Consider the following 17,629-nt stretch of genomic DNA (forward strand, 5'->3'; position numbering starts at 1 on the left):
TACGATAGAAAAACCACAGATTAAGATGAGCAAAAAGAGGGAAACAAAAAAAAAATGATTAAATTTTATAATTTGGCAAAACTTTTTTACGCTTCCATGAGCCGTTGCATGACAACACACTTGGTTGTTATATTGAAAAATTATAAAACGAATTTTTATGGTGGGAACGTAAATCATTAAACTCTTTCTAATTACTACTTTAGACAATTTTTATTCCTTATTTTAAATAATAGAATATACGAAGTTATTCAGGAGTATGCATGCATATTACAAATTTAATTTATTCATTGATATTTAAGCTTGCTAATCCAAAAAAATAATGCATTTGAAAACGAATTTGGAGGAAAATGATATTATATACATTATTTTTACTAGTTGACTTTAATAACTTTTCAACAACCTCACAACTTCCTTGTTGTAGTTTTTCTAGTCATTTTAAATGCTTGTTTTAACTCAGTAATGATGACCACCTCAGTTTTCTTTACCTCGGACTCTAGGGTGCAGGAGCAGATGTTCCGGTTGGGTAGTCAGCCGAACGCGGAACCCCCGGTGTTTAGTCCCCAAGCAAGCTTGGTGCTCATTTTATGGATCCACTAAAGGAATAAAAGGCTGAGTCAACTTTGCCCGATCCAAGAATAGAATCCCGGACTTTCAACATAGGAGCGAAAAGCACAACCGCTCAGCCACCGGTTTTCACTTATTTACAATTTTTTCCAATTATTTACACTTTTTAAACTGGTCACTTGTTTATTAGGATGAACATATTTTTTTCAATATGTTTTCTTTAGCCGTTGTGGATCAGAAGATCTTGCCTCCCAATGATTTGACCCGGGTTCGAATTCCTGGTCGATATGAAGTTTGCACCCGGCTCGCATTGACTACAATGCAGATGTAAAAATATATTCAGTGGTAGATGCCTTATAGTCCCCTGGTTGTCGAGATAATTGTGGGAGGTTTTCATGGTTTTCCTACCCATGTAACGCAAATGTGGGTTAGTGTCATAAAAAAATTCTCCACAAAGGCAATATTTCTTCCAATACTTGATCCAAGAGTTCCCCTGTCTTCTGGATTGGGTTCAAAATTACAAGTCTGCGGAGTTGTGCATTGATAGTCATAAACTCAAAATTGGGTCGGCTGTTCAACGACGGTAAAAAAATAAAATAAAATGAAATGAAATAATTTTTTTTTAAGTGGCAGAGGCTCAGGCTCGTTTACTTCCCAATGTGGTGAACCGGGTTCAAATCCCAGCAGTTTTAAAGTCACACGAATTTAAAACTTAAATTTATTCAAATATACGTTTACTCTCCAACTATACTAAATTCTTAACTAAATTTCACCCTACCTATTTCTGATATTAGTATCTGGGGCATTTATCAGATTTCGTGTCAATGCTTATATTTTATTTTATAACAGCCGACATTGAACAGTCGACAAAGTTTAGGGTTTACGTCAACTCCATAGCCTTGTAATTTTGAACAAAATCCAGAAGACAAAGGAACTTCTGGATCAAGTATTGGGAGAAATTTGCCTTCGTAAAGGACTTTTTGATATAACTCACCCACGTTTGTGTTTCAGGGAGTGGAAAATCAAGAGAGGCTCCCACAGTTAGACTGACTGCAAGGGGAATCTACCTCATGATCCTTCTGCCACTGAGGATATTTTACGTCAGTACTGTGGTCGGTGCGAGTTGGATGTTGCACTCGTATTGACCAGCTATTGCTGGGATTCGAACCCAGTTCATCTCATGGGGAGATGAGCTCTCTATCCCCTAAGCCACAACGGCTCTTTTGCGTATATTCTATAATCATCGTTGAACAGTTGACCCAAATCTGAGTTTACGACTACCAATGTTCAACTCCCTAGCCTTGTAATTTTGAACCCCATCCAAAAGACAAGGAAACATCTGGATCAGTACCCCCAGAGGTATTGATTTTATGAGAATTTGGAGAACTTTGGGACCCTCACAGGTTTAACGTGCACCAGTCGACATTTAATACACGGGGATTTTTCAGCTATCTGGATTTAAACTCCCGTTCTCAGGAACGCGAGTCCAATGCCCTACCAACCAGGCAATCCCAACGCTATCTTACGTATATTAGTCAAACTAAACGCACCCTTAAACGTCGACTGAAAGAACACTAAAAATATGTCCAAAATCAGGACATTTATCAATCTTCTATAGCCTTACATAGTTGGAATTCTAATTACAAGTTAGAGTTTTCTTCTATCAAAATCATTCAACAGTGCCTTTCATCTCCCGAACTTAATTTCTATGAATTGTTCCATATTTCCAAAAAGTTCTAATAATTTAGTTAATGATCTTTCTAGTATCCACTTTTTCCTAATCTTTGGAAATCTATTCTAATTTAAACTTTTTTACTCTGTGGTTTACGCCTAATCAACTCCCTGTTTCTCATATTTTATAATTTTAATCAACCTTGTTCTCTTGTACATACCTATTGGTTAAAATAATTTGCCCATGCTTGTGTCCTTTCTTCTCCACTATAAATAGGTGTGTAGATAATGAAACTTAAACACTTTTTTTTAAATCAAACAGAGTTGGCCAAAAATGTAATCGATTACATTTTTTGATTACAGTAATCAATTACTTGCAATCATGATTACAATTTTCAAAAATTTTGATTACAGCTGTAATCATGATTACAATATTAATTACAGTAATCAATTACTTGTAATCCTGATTAAAAAGAGTGATTACAGCTGTAATCATGATTACATAGTCGATTACAGTAATCAATTACTTGTAATCGTGATTACAACTTTCAAAAAATTTTGATTACAGCTGTAATCATGATTACAATTTTGATTACAGTAATCAATTACTTGTAATCATGATTCCAAGTAATTGCGATTACAAGTAATCACAACGAAAACGATTACGGGTAATTATGATTACAAGGAATCAAAATATATGATTATATGTAATCATGATTACATGTAATTTGATTACATGTAATTATGATTACATGTTATGATTACTTGTAATCTAAATACACGATTACAAGACTATTGCATTCTTATAAATGATTATATTTTACAATGGATAGTATAATGTATTTTATAATGATACATTTTGCACGTATTTACATGTACTGCGTTTTGTACGTATTTGTATACGTACAAATGAATGTAACTAAAATGTATGTACATATGATTTTATCTAGTGCATATGTTCAGACATTTTAGTTTCACACACATGTACATACACTTATATTGTAAGCATAAAATATATATACGTATGTATATAGCTAATAATTACGTATGTATGTGCAAACAATGTAGACATGTACATTTATACACAATGAATATATGCATTTTATGCAAATATTTGTGTATGTAAAATGTATATCTATGTTCATGTACGCATGTATATACAAGTGCTTGGTGTTTGTACAAACATACATACTTTGTCTGTACGATGTATGTCCCATGCATGCATGTGCAATATATTTATGAACAGTATAATATATGTATGCATGTACAATATAGGTATATATGTAGTATGTACAATATAGGTATATATGTATCATGTACAATTTATATAATATGTGCAATATATGTAAGTATACATGTACATGATATGCATGTCCAATGTATGGATGTACATATACACAATATGTTCATGTTCAATGTATGTATCCAAATATGCATAATACATTTGTGTACGATTGTACGTACGTTGGGCAATTTATATTTTACATATATTCATGCATACATTCGACATGCATAACGTATGTACATGCACACATTTGAGATGTATATATTGTACAGATGTATATACATATAGCGTACAGATGCATATTCATATAATGTACATATGATGAAATGAACATATAATGTTCATATAATGTACATATGTGTGTACATATACAGCGCATATGTGCATAAATATATTGGGCATAATTCTTTCGTACAAATTTTACATGTGTACATGCATGCTGTCCCTATCTACGCATATGGTGCAATGTATATATGTCCAATGAATGTATCGACGCATGTACAATGCACGTAGGTTCCATGTATGCATATCCATATGTGCTATATATGCATGTACAATGCATGGATGTATGGGCATACATTGTACATGCGTACATACATTACACGTATACATATGTACATTACATTTACGTCTAAATATCTGTACAATGCAATAAATAAAATGCATGTAAGTTAACTTATAATGACTCAAGCAAGTTAAATGACAAAATCAAACGATATTTAAACTTAGTTTTCAGCTTTGATTGTTCTAATGTCATTTTGAAATTCATTGGATAAAGAATTATTTTCAGGTATTTTCATGAAATGTTTCACAATACAGATTTATTTTTTATAACATAATGCATGGTTCATAGAAATTTTTTAAATGGCAAGAAAAACGGTAAATTTAATGTGTGGAAATAATATTTAGAAATTTAAAATAAAATTATCGTTTGCTTTCTAAAAAATATGAGGTCGAGTTTTATATGCCTTAGAATAAATTTTAAAACAAACTTTTATAACTTATATAAAGGTTTTTAATGTATGCACAATGTATGTGTATATTGTAATTACATATATTTAAATGTACGTATGTATTTATACATTACTTGTAATTATGTACATGTATACGTTGTATGTACATACGTACATTGTGCATATAACTATTTTTTTGTACATCCATGCATTACATGCACATAAGTATTAACAAAGTATGTAGTTATACAAGTACATTTGTACGTTGTACATAAGTATCTACTTTGATATACATATATCGATGTACATGTAAATGCACATGTATGCATTTTATTTACACAACTATGCACATATACTGTACCTTTAAATAACATTCTTACATATTGTACGTAAATGCGTACAATTTTATATACATACGTATACGTGCTATAATCGTAAATTTATACAATGTATGCACTTCAGTACATAAAATCATGCAAACGTACAAACATTATTTTCATATACGTTCATACATATATTTTCTATGTATACAAGGATACAAAACATTGTCTTTTCGTACAAACTAACATACATGCGTACATGTATCATAAATGCATGATTATATGCACTAAGCATATACGTATAGCATAATATATAGCAATATAATTAAGAATATTGTACGTACAAACGTTTGTGCATACATTGTATATATAGGAATCACAAATTGTACATTGCTGCGTGCGTACATTCTACGTACATAAAAATGTATGCACAATTACATTCTTACATAATGAATTTGCATATAGTATACAAGTGTAATAACTTGTAATCGTATAGTTTGATTACAAGTAATCACAATTACACGCAATCAAATTACATGTAATCATGATTACAAGTAATCATGTATTTTGATTACTTTTAATCATAATTACCCGTAATCGTTTTCGTTGTGATTACTTAGAATCACGATTACAAGTAATTGATTACTGTAATCAAAATTGTAATCGTGATTACAGCTGTAATCAAAATTTTTTTAAAGTTGTAATCAGGATTACAAGTAATTGATTACTGTAATCCACTATGTAATCATGATTACAGCTGTAATCACACTTTGTAATCATGATTACAAGTAATTGATTACTGTAATTGAAAAATGTAATCGATTACATTTTCGCTCTACTCTGATGCAATCAAAAATTTTGATTACTTGTAATCGTGATTACAAGTAATTAATTACATAGCTGTAATTATCTGTAATCAATTACAGTTGTAATCGATTACTGTAATCGACGGCCAACTCTGATTCAAAACGTGTCATAAGTTCAATCGTTGCATGAAGTATTTCTCAATCTATCGCCGCAACATGATCTGTCATGCTTTTTATCAATTCTGTTTTGTTTGAAAAGCAATACCATCTAATTTTCGCCGAATTGTGCAGTGTTTTCAAATTTAGTTAACATTCTCATTTGTTATTTATTCATTAATGATACGATGCAGAATTATTTTACGTCATTGACTATAACCTGTTAGAACTGAAATTACACTAACATTCTTCCTCGTGCATGAAAAGGAATATTTGTCATTTGAAATGAAATTTGTTTTATTGCAGTTTTTTTGTCCTGTGATCAATACCTACATAGAGTGATACCTCTCGGGAGTGACCACTCTCTGTTCCACAGTAAAATGGTCCCTAATGGAGGTTGGTCATTCTTAGGAGTTACCTCCATTGACTTCAAAATGTTATTGAAGGCTCATGATTTTTCAAACAAATATAATTTTAGTCATTTTCTTGAAGCGGAAATGTGTTGACATCATGAAAACCGGATCCATGAATAAACTTCAGCGTCAATAAAAATGATCCACCAGAACGGATACTATATTGATCTAAACTAAGTAACTTTAACTATTGTTTATCTATGTACTCTCTTTGTGAGAAAAATGGACCGAACTTCAAAGTGGACAAATACTATCAAATTTAAAAATTATTTGTTAATTAATTAATTTTTTAAATGTTAATCGGGCAAAATTGTCATATTTAGAGCGAAATCAGTAAATAAATGAATAATTCTAAACTTTTGCACAATTTTATGAGACCATATAGTCCAGTTAGGGAGTAACTTTTTCAAATAATGAAAATATTAGATCATAAACACTTACCAGTCTCAAAAACCCGTCGCTTATTTTTGGTTTAACAAGGTGCACCATTTTTATAATCACCATAAAATGCGCTGGCTGGAGAAGAACATATCTTAATCTAAAAGTCCCGAACAGTTATAAAAACAGCATATTGTTCGCTAAAAATCGTTATTACATATGATAAATCAGTCTTATTAATAATAATCGCTTTAGATTTTAAATATATATATATATATATATGCCGGTTATAACATAAAACAAAATAATTTTCCAATAAAATGCGTACGAAATAAATCGTCTGCCGAATGCATTAAGAGTTTCACAGGTGAAAAGAAGACATGCTTTGTTAAAAATACGATTTAAGGAACTATGGACATTCTTTTACAAAACCTGATCTCTTCAGTTTCCTCAACGGCCTGAGTGGGTTGACTTGTGAAAGTGATTTGTCACATCCAATTTCCCTTCTCTATCTCCGCGCTATAATAGAGAGAGACGGTTACGTTGGCGGCCATAATAAAAGTTGAGACTTCCAGCAGTAAGTTAAAAGAACTGTCGGAAAAGTCGTCTGCGAATATTGGCTCGCCTAATAGCACGAAAAGGTTCGACATTTTAGGAAGAGAAAGAATTTTAAAATGATTTTTACACCTAATTTTAGTACTTCTAAAACAAAATTCTTGAAGTTCTTTTCAGTTCACTTTCTTTGATTTTAGATTGTACAAAAGATTTTCAGTGAAAAATAAAAAGTCGGTGCTTTTTGAAAAATTATTATCACTTACTAACAGGAATCTCTATTCACCTACGAGACATGATTTTTAAGATATTTTTGAAGGGTTCATCGTCACAAATAAAACTTTTTTTTTTAAATTATGCGAATGACTTGCTATTTTCATTACAATTGGAGTTCGCAACTACTATTCGTGATTGTTAGGTCAAGTTTACCTTTTCTTCAACCAGCGCCTTTTACGGTAATTGTCAAAAATCAACAACATGTTAAAAAAAACGTCAATATAAAGGAAAGTCGTGGTTTTGTGAAAATAAAAAACATATGTGATCTAATTTTTAAATATTTTTAAAAAATTATATATGTGATGCCACAATTGGCATTACATATTTATTTCCTACCTTTTAAAATATCTTTAATTACTTAAGCTCATTTTAGTAATCGAATTATATTTAAAATAAATCAAAGAGTTAATCTTTTATAGCGAACATAAAATGTTAATTCTTTTTTTATCGATCAATGTAATGGATACTTTTTATTTCATTACTAATGCTGACTCATTAATTCACTGCCGCGCCTAATCAAAAACAAAAATCTATTTATAACTTCTTGATTCTTAAATTTCTTACCGCAAATATGTTTCAGTTGCATGGTTGTAATAATTCCCATAAATTAGTTGGCGACTCGTGATGGAAAAGGTACTTTTAAATCCAATATTAATTATGCGGGGTTGGTTTTGCTTTGGCTATGTTATATTTTGATAATTCGCCAATTTTGGATCTCCTATCCATGCTTCTCCTGTGTCCGTTGGGAACATTTGCATTCACTTTTAATTTCAAATTTGTGGCGACTGGAACCAGTCGCCACAAAGTTGCCACATTTTTTTAACAGTCTTAACCGTTAAAAAAATGGCATTTATGCTGTATCTCTCGATGTGGGAGAGTGTCTGATTTGATACCTTTAAGGGATTTCTCTATTTTATGATTTGTACTTTGTATATAGCCATTATTACATCATATTATGCTTCATTAATAAATCAAATTTTACTTAAACGATTTTTATTAATTCCTGGAGATAATCATTTTACTACATCCATAATTAAGATGATTTAATAACGGTCAAGAAAATCCATGATGAGTTTTTTGAACTACCACTATATGCTAATAATGGCGATCACCACCATAATTGCAAAGCTGCATTATCTGGGCTCAGAACAATTTTCAAAAATTCAATTTGATAATATTTATGTAGGTGAAACAATCTCGCCATGCATGCGATTTTTTAAAAAAAAGTTTCATAACTTTTAAAATATTTAAGTTATTTGTCCACTCTAAGGCCCGGGTAATTCTTAATGGCAAGATGATATGTATATTCTAAAAATATATCTTTGTCTCAAACGTAAAGCACTTAAACGGCTGATTTTTTATTTTTTTTATTTTCCCTTTCAAAAGAGTTAAGAAAAATCTGTTAATTTATTGGTAGGAATTTAGGTCAAATAATCATAGTTGTGTAGACCTATTATTTGGTGTCAGAAGGTTAACTGAAAACTATCTACATTAAGTAAATGCTTTAAATTTTACAAAACGGACGATGCTTTTAAGAACAATTAATTTACGAGACAGACATTAATATTTCTCTTGACTATAAATTTAAATGATAATTACATCATTTAAATATCGAGAAACAATTAAAAAGAGATTATTTACTTAAGTGTGGCACTTCAAAAAAGTATTATTAATTACTTATTGGAAATGCGTTATCAGAACGGCAACTGCAAATGCCAATGTAACGTCCTTCAAAATTAAATGCGATTTATTTGAAATAAGACATAATACATCAATGGGTATTATATAAGAACAGATGGGTGTAAATAATATTTTTAAATTTTTATTTAGAGAAAAAAGTCACTTTTACTTATCAGGATAAATTGTTTTGATGTTGTCATTTAAATTGAAACTATTACATCCCATATTTGAAAACAATTATTGTATTATATACTAAGAAAAAGAATGGTAATGAACGTTCATATAATATATCCACTAATGCGTTCTTTTCAAACTAGAGATCCGAAACTTAAACTAAATAATTGAAAAATCTCCTCGTTTTCCACTAAGAGATGAATTTTCAACTTTCACTTCATATTTAATGTTGGAGTCAAGCTAACTTAAAACAATTTTATTTTCAAAACTGCTAATTTCAATTTAAAAAATTACATTTTCCCTGAAATGCTGAATTTGTGCATCCGTGTTAAATCAACCAGTGAAGGAACACTTCATATATATAGATTAAAAATAAGAATTTGAAAGTTTTTCTTTAGATTGATTGGTAACAATGGCTTACTGACAAACAATAGGAAGTCATCTAGCAATGTTTTGGGATTACCTGGTCAAATAGACTTCTCTGGAAAAATTTTTGAATGTGTTATTATCTCTGCAACACCTTGTTTCTTTGAAAAAATTATAAGGTGAGTGTTTGTATTTATGTGTTTGAAGTGGAATTAATTGCATGTTATAGTTTTATTTTTCGCTCTGGGAAAAAGAGAATTCAAAATATAGTTATAATCAAAAATATATGTTTTTTATTATATGTATCAAAATATAGGTTTTTTTTCTATGTTGATGAAAATAAAAGATAAACTTTAATTTTCTTGTACCTTTAGTGATGTTCCGCATCAAAAGTATGTTAAAAATATGAAAAACAACTTCTAACCAGTGAAGGAACAGGCATGTTCCTTTACTGGGCATAGAATGAACAGTGTGTGTTAATATGTTGACACTTTAATTTTCAATTCATGATTACAAAAAAAGTTACCATTTTCCAAGTATTTATATGTTATAATTTCAAGAATAGGCTTGTTTTTAAATATTTGTATGGCTTATAAATTCATAAAGAGCATTAAAAAAATAACCAAAATTAAGTGTTCCTTTACTGGGTGTTCATTCGCTGGTAAGAGTTGTTCCTTCACTTGGTCTTCTTACTACTTGTTATTTGAATCTCCAAAATTTTAAAACAATATCATGTAAGTTTTCTACAATTTTTTTACACAATTTGCAATTAGTAACAAATATGTTGACACTGTCATTTAACTAAAATTGCGAATATGATTTCTTAAAAGGCAAGCAAAGTTTAAGTGTTCCTTCACTGGTTAATTTACTCTATTCCTAATATTATTTAGGTTAGGGCTTGATTGGCAGAAGAGGCACTTGCCTAAGGATGCCAAATTTTAGGCACACCAAAATCTTAATGTTTAAAAGATTTGAATTTAAGAGTGAGTTTTGTGGCGATGTGTACTTTCATTCTTTTAAAAAGTAGTTGCTATATATTTCCATTCAATCAAAAATCTAAGGCTGGATTTACGTCGATGCATAAAGTATAGTTAGGGCTATCTACATCATGTTCATAGAAGGAAAGTATTAATTACATTCTCAATCATTGGGGGCTAACCACCGCAATTTAAAATTGAAGCAGTATCAAGACGTATGATGCCTAAAGTATAAATTGTACTGTGAGGCAGGGATAACCTGGTTGGTAGGACGTTGGAGGGGGGGGGGTTCGAATATTTCCGGGCCAAGAATCTCCTTGTATTCAATGGTGACTGTTGTAATTTAAATCTGTCGGGGTCACAAAGGCCTCCAAGTTCCTATAACAATTCAATACCTCTGGGGATACTGAATTGGCGATTGATCTTTCTCTGGTTCAGGTAAAAAGTACGATGGAGTATGATTGGGTCTCCCCTGTAAAACAGGCTGTGCGTGCGTGTGGTTGAAGTCGCATTCTTGACCATAGATGACGTCACTGATAAAAAATTGACGCATCCTCTACCTTAAAAATTCGCTTAATTTCAAGCATTCTGTCGTGTCTTGGCTGGCAAGTGGCAGGCATAATCTACAACATACATCATACAGTACGATGAAAGTTCTATGGTCAATGAAAATGTTGCAGAACCTTTATTAGCATTTTTCACAGGGCGTCAGGGCATCGAATATAAATCGGGCCCTGATTTAGATTCGATGGAAAATAAAACTGAAAATATTTGCTTTTCTAAAGCAACTGTTCTAGTAAATTCCTGATTCGATTTCTAAGAAAATGCTTCACAATAACATTCTGAATTTGCAAATGAAATCAATGCAAAAATTGGTATCTATTTTCTTAAATATGAAGTGGTGAAAGGAAGCGGATTGATTACAGTTGATAGAAATGAAAAGAAAGATAATAAAATTTTCAAACGCGAAAATTCAAGACTACAAAAGAAAATGGTTGGAGCAACATTATTCATCAAGTCAAGGTCCATTTTAGATAAAGCAATAATTATTTTTTGGAATGTAAACTTAGAAAACAAATTTGCGTTTTTTATTATTATTATTTTTTATTTAAGAAATTTAAAATTATTCGAGAGAATTGCTTGGAGCTGAAAAAAACTATGAAATGAGATTGAGATTAAACAATCCTAAATTTAGACTAAGAGTCAATTTTTTTTTAAAACTCAATTAAAAAAAACTCGGGGAAATTTGACAAGGTTGGAAACTTTACATTTTTGATTATGCTGAAATTTTCAAAATAGGTAAATCTATTTAACTCATTTTTTTTCTTTTTTGCGAAAATTCTAGATATTTTAAAGGTGTCAAGATTGATCATCTGCAGTTTTGAGAAGAAGAAAAAAACATCATTTCCATGTCGCAATACCTTTCATGAAAGAAGTGAAACATGACACTAACCATTATTTTGATTTTTACAACTTCCATAATAACTATTATGACACTTATACTTACAGTGGACCTTGGCATTGAAGGTCAAAGGTTGAAATAGAGTTATTTCTTAAACTTTGAATCAGCGGTACAGTTTTTAGAGTGTATGGATACATATTGATGAATAGTATCTAAAAAATCAACATCTGATGTAGTGTATATGTGACGTGACCTATAAATATCATGAAACTGAAATTTTATACAAATATGAGGGTCATTAACTGCTTTCTTGAAATTTTGACAAACACGAAACTTGATGAAAAAGAAACCTTAAGTACTGCTCAAACAAAATCAATTAACTGATCTATGGTTACTGATTCAGCTTTTGCAAAATAATGCCCAAAACTTTGACACCCGTTCCTAAGTAATTGAATACAGAAATAGTTTTAAACTATAAATTGCTTTAAAAAATGTGGTTTATACCCAATATGAATACCTGTAGTTAATGTCATCCCCCGAAGGGAGCTTCATCTAAATCGAACTTTCTGAGGGGGAGGAGGGGGCAAAATATACTCGTTGCTATCTAGGCAAGTGATACAATGTTTCCGATGTAATATTGTACCCTGGATCGAAATAAATCACTCAAAAATCAACGTATCTAATAGTGAAGAAGTTATTTAAGTTTTATATAGAAACGGAGCAAATTCTAACTCATAAATATTTATACGTCTGATATTGTTATCCTGGCAAGTGAGGTATATATTGATGGCAAAGTAATCAATAGGAACACTCTTGCTCCCTGATAAATTAGAAATTAGAACAATTTTAAGAACGTAAGGCAATGCGAAGTGTTTTATGCGAAGTACTTAACCGTATTTCTTATACGCAAATCTTTTAAAAAAATTTTAACTATTTGTTAACTGAAGTGTTTCGATCAATTGTTTAAAGTATATGTTGTGATCTATACCTCACTTGCCTAATTAGAAATGTTAGACTCATAAATATGTTTGAGTTGGAATTTGCTCTGCTTCCTTATAAAACTTTAACTTCTTAACAATGGATTTATCGACTTGGGTGTGACTTCATTCGATTCTTCCTAAAAAACGCATTAGAAACGTTATGGCACTTGCCTAGATGACAACGAGAATGTTTTGTCTGGGCTTCAAAACATAGGACAAAGCTTTTATGAAAGTTGAATCAGTATCCGTATGTCAGTGAATTGATTTACTTGTCACATTTGGCGAAGGCAGTTAATAACCTTGAAAGTTGATTAAAATTTCAGTTTTTTTTTTGCTACGTCAAGGTCAATTTTAAGGTCTCGCCAAATAAACATCCACACATTCTTGCGTGTTGATACTTCTCATAAGTATATATTCGCAAAATAATTTAATTTTGTGGTTCACTGCAGATTATGATGGACAAAGTATAAGAAAATATCCTTATTTCGAAGATTTTTGAGAAATCTCTGAACTCAGATGTTAAGATCCACAGGAAGCATTTTTGTCTTAATAGTTAGTGTAGATGTCGTTAAACGCAAAAAATTTGAGAGTATCATGGTTCCTACAAAAAGTATTGCCGTGTGAAAATAAATGGTTTATTTCTAAATTCAAGAGGATTTTCTCCTTTGACCCCGAAGAAATGTTTTCGCAAAAAGAAAAAAAAACATCTTCACTAGTTTTAGAGAAAGAACATGTTCAGGAAATTTCAGAACAATTAAAAATGTTAAATATCCAGCACTGCCTAACTCTTAAAATCTATCGGTGAAAATGTGTTCGAGTTATGAATCTGGAATGTATGAAAAATACAATTTTGATGAATACACTTGTGAATTTCACTAAAAGCATGCGATGGACCGGAAAGAAATGCGCAAAAATTCACATTCGAGTTTTTAGAAAAAATTTTCTACTTAGAAACTTTGAGAGTGCAATTTTAAAGTATTAAGGCACCTTTGAAGCAAAATAATAAATATATACGGATTTTTTCAAAATCATAGGGTGTCCTAATATTTTTAATTAACTTTATTGGTCTTGATAAGCTTAAAAATTAGATAGTTTTACAAAGAAATAATAACGATATACAATTAATTTAACAATTATATTTCTTTTCGACTGTGATAGAAATGAATAAAACGTGAAATTTTCAAGCTGTTTATTTTATAATTGAATAAATTATAAATTTAAATACTCTTCCTTTCTCAAATGGGAAATATTCAGACCAAGCACTAAAATTTGGTAAGTTTAAAATCTTCATCTTTACCAGCCGACTAATAGAAAATTTTTCAAGTCCATCGAACTTTGTAGAAAAAGCTTTAGTTTCGTTATTAATCTCAGCGCATTTCAAAGTAATGAAAAGAACTACTTAAACTGAGAGGATGGTTTTTACTTTTCCTCCGAAATACATTAAAAACGATAAAATAAAAAAAAATCTCTTTGACTGTCCTATTCCACCTATTCCATACGTTTTTCTTTTTCGTTTAGATTCTTCAAAAAGAAAAAGAAAAAAATCAGTTCAAAGAGAAGGAAACCTATACAAACATTCAAATTACCTTGGAAAAGCATTTTTTTTTCTCCTTGCACAGCTAAAAAGGATTTATAAAATTAAAAAAAAAAAGAACCTGAAAACTAATTTCATACTGAATGCGAAGAAGAAGAAGAAAAAAAAATTAGTAACAGGAATAAAACAACTCGAATATTCTCTTCGCGTTAGTTGAATTAAAACAAATGAAAAAGGATTTCTTTTAAAAGCTCTCGCTCGGCTGATCTTTGATTTGCGGCCCCCAACTGAGAATTAAAGTTTTTATTTCTTTTTTAGTTTATCTAGTTTTTTCAGTTCTTTATTGTTGGCGAGGTCTTTCCAAACATGTAGATAGATAACGTTCCAATTCAATGCATGTTAGAACAAAAATACTTTTGTTCTTTGTGGTAAACAAGACATGCGGGTATCGCTGTCAAACTATTTTATAGTTTTTTTTTAAACTAAAAACAATTTAAAATGATAAAAAATTGGGTCTTAAAGCAGTTTAATGCGGAATCAAAAAGCGTTTCTGCAAATAATATTTTTATTTCTTATTTACAAAAAAAATTGTAAAGTTAAACTTGAATATATTTTGAATTTCTATTATTAAACCTTCCATTGTTATTAAAACAAAAGATTGATAATTTTTTTGCATTTAAAATTAAAGTAGTTTTGTTTTAAAACAAATTTATCGATGTTTTAAAAAGGACACACAAAAAAATAAAATAAACACTTTAGAAAATCCAGGATTTGCAAAATCTTTTGAGTTCCTTTTTTTAAAATCTTTAAGTTAATTCTCATTATAAATATTAGTTTTATAATTAATTTTTAAAATAAATTTGTAAAATTAAGCTATATAAATATAATTACTATGATAGATAATTTTTGTCAGCATTGTGAGTTGGGAAGAAAAACTTGCTGTTAATTTTTGACATTTCAAGACCTCACTCGTTGTTCGTTCTACTCGCCAATTCGCGTCTTCGTTTCGTAGCGATTTCTACTTCTCTTATCGCTAAATAGATTTTCCCTTCAATATATTATTACAAAACATGTAAATTTATTGATTGAAGGATATGTAAAATCTCAGATTTAAAAAAATTATTCAATTCTTGACAATAATGCGCTTTTTTATCATTTAAACATTTCTGGAATTTTTATTCACGATATCTTCGTTTTTAAAAACAAACAACTTTAACCCTATTTTTTAAAATAATGTGATTTGGATAACAATAACTATTTAAAGTAATTTCCTTTCTTTACAAAGTAAATTTACTTGTTGATATTATGACGACTAGTTTTTCCTTTTTTTTTCACTTCACCATTTTCAAAAAACAAGTGCCGTTATAAATTAAAATTTCGAATAAGATAAATAAATATTCCTGCATTTGCTTCAAAGGATATATGTTCATAGTTTAAAGTAAAATGTGAGAAAAAATGGATGGAAAAAGACTTTAAAAAGGTACTAACTTGCGAGTCAATTTCGAAAAATGATTTTTGAAAAAATTTTAGTGTTAGTTTTGCTAACAAAAATGACTCTTTAAATCAGTTCTGTTTAAGCATTGCAGCTACATTTATCTGGATTGTTGATCTACCTCATAAAATGCTTTACAATAATTTTAATAGTTATTAATTCTCAAACTAATCTTTTGATTTATAATCTTTTCAATGTATAAACTGTGAAGCTTATTTACTGAAATTTACTAAAATGTCGCTTAAAATGTTTATCTACACAGCCCTCTTCATCTACAATTTTGGAATGAAGTAATTATTAAAGCTATTACAAACTAATGTTTTCCATTCTTTTTTATCCTAATCATAATAAACTAAATTCAACTTTTGCAGGGGAAAAGTATGCCATTTTTTATTCATTACCTTTTCAAACATTAATTATCGAGAGTAACACTTTATTGGGAAACATTCGTCATTCTAACGCCATAAGGAAAGAAGACGAAGAAAAAATGCTTACTATTTGTGGGCAATTTTTCTTACACACTGTTTTACATCATATAAAAAATTTTGAAAATTTAAAATTTAAAATAAGATTTATGCACTTGTATACTATATTTCTTATTTTTGTTTACATTCACGAAAGACAGACATAAATAAAATACGGAATTAAAAAATTATTCATTTTTATATAAAATAACAAGTAAAACTGTTACTTTTTGTTCTAAGGAGTTGAATTCAAATGAATGACCGAGTCTAGATTTTATAAATCGATAATATACAGAAATATCGATGAACTAAACTATACTAAAACGGATTATCTGTACCCCAATCAGATCTACTACAGTTAAATAAAATATTCTAAAAATATTTGAGTATGTGCCATGAACATTGTTCTAGAATGAAAATATGTTTAAATCGCCTCAGAAAAAGATAAATATTCTCAAAAGGTCAGATATGATTTTTCAAAAATAAATCTCGAGTGCTTTGATAGGGGAATCAATCAAGGAAGAAGTGTGAAAAATAGATTGAGAAAGAGAGAAATTCAAATATTTCTTCATCCTTTATTTCGCTTTTTCTGTTCTCCCACGTTTCATAATATTTCTATTTATATGTTTTTATGCGAATATTTCTATAGATTTGATTTATTATGTTTAGGATGCATTTCAGTATTTTGTTTAATGTTATTTATGACCATTTTTCAAAGTGTTATTTCTATTTTTAAAGAGAAAAATTGCCAAAACTTTTGCAAAAAGTAACTTTCTGTCATTTTTTTAAGCGAAGCAGTATATTTTTCAATAATTTATTGAAAGTATGAATATAATATAATTTATTGAAAGTAGAATAATATTATATAATTGAATTATATTGAATTATATTATATTGAATTATATTATATAATTTATTGAAATTAGAATAATTTATGAAAACACATTTAAATTGATGTATCTGATTCACACGACAAATTTGCAGCCTCCATATTTTTGTAATATTTAATATTCTTGTCAAAAATTAAATAAAGATGTGTTCATATTAAGATCCTCAAATTATTATCCAACCAAAAAGAAGAAAAACCGCTATTTAAATCTGCCGAATAACTAATGAAAAAGGTGATAAAGAAAAAACATTAAAATAGTTTGATTGCCAGATAAAGCTTGGACGTGTTTATAGAAAT

The sequence above is a fragment of the Parasteatoda tepidariorum genome, chromosome 3 (genome assembly GCF_043381705.1).
Source record: "Parasteatoda tepidariorum isolate YZ-2023 chromosome 3, CAS_Ptep_4.0, whole genome shotgun sequence".
NCBI classification, from domain to species: domain Eukaryota; kingdom Metazoa; phylum Arthropoda; class Arachnida; order Araneae; family Theridiidae; genus Parasteatoda; species Parasteatoda tepidariorum.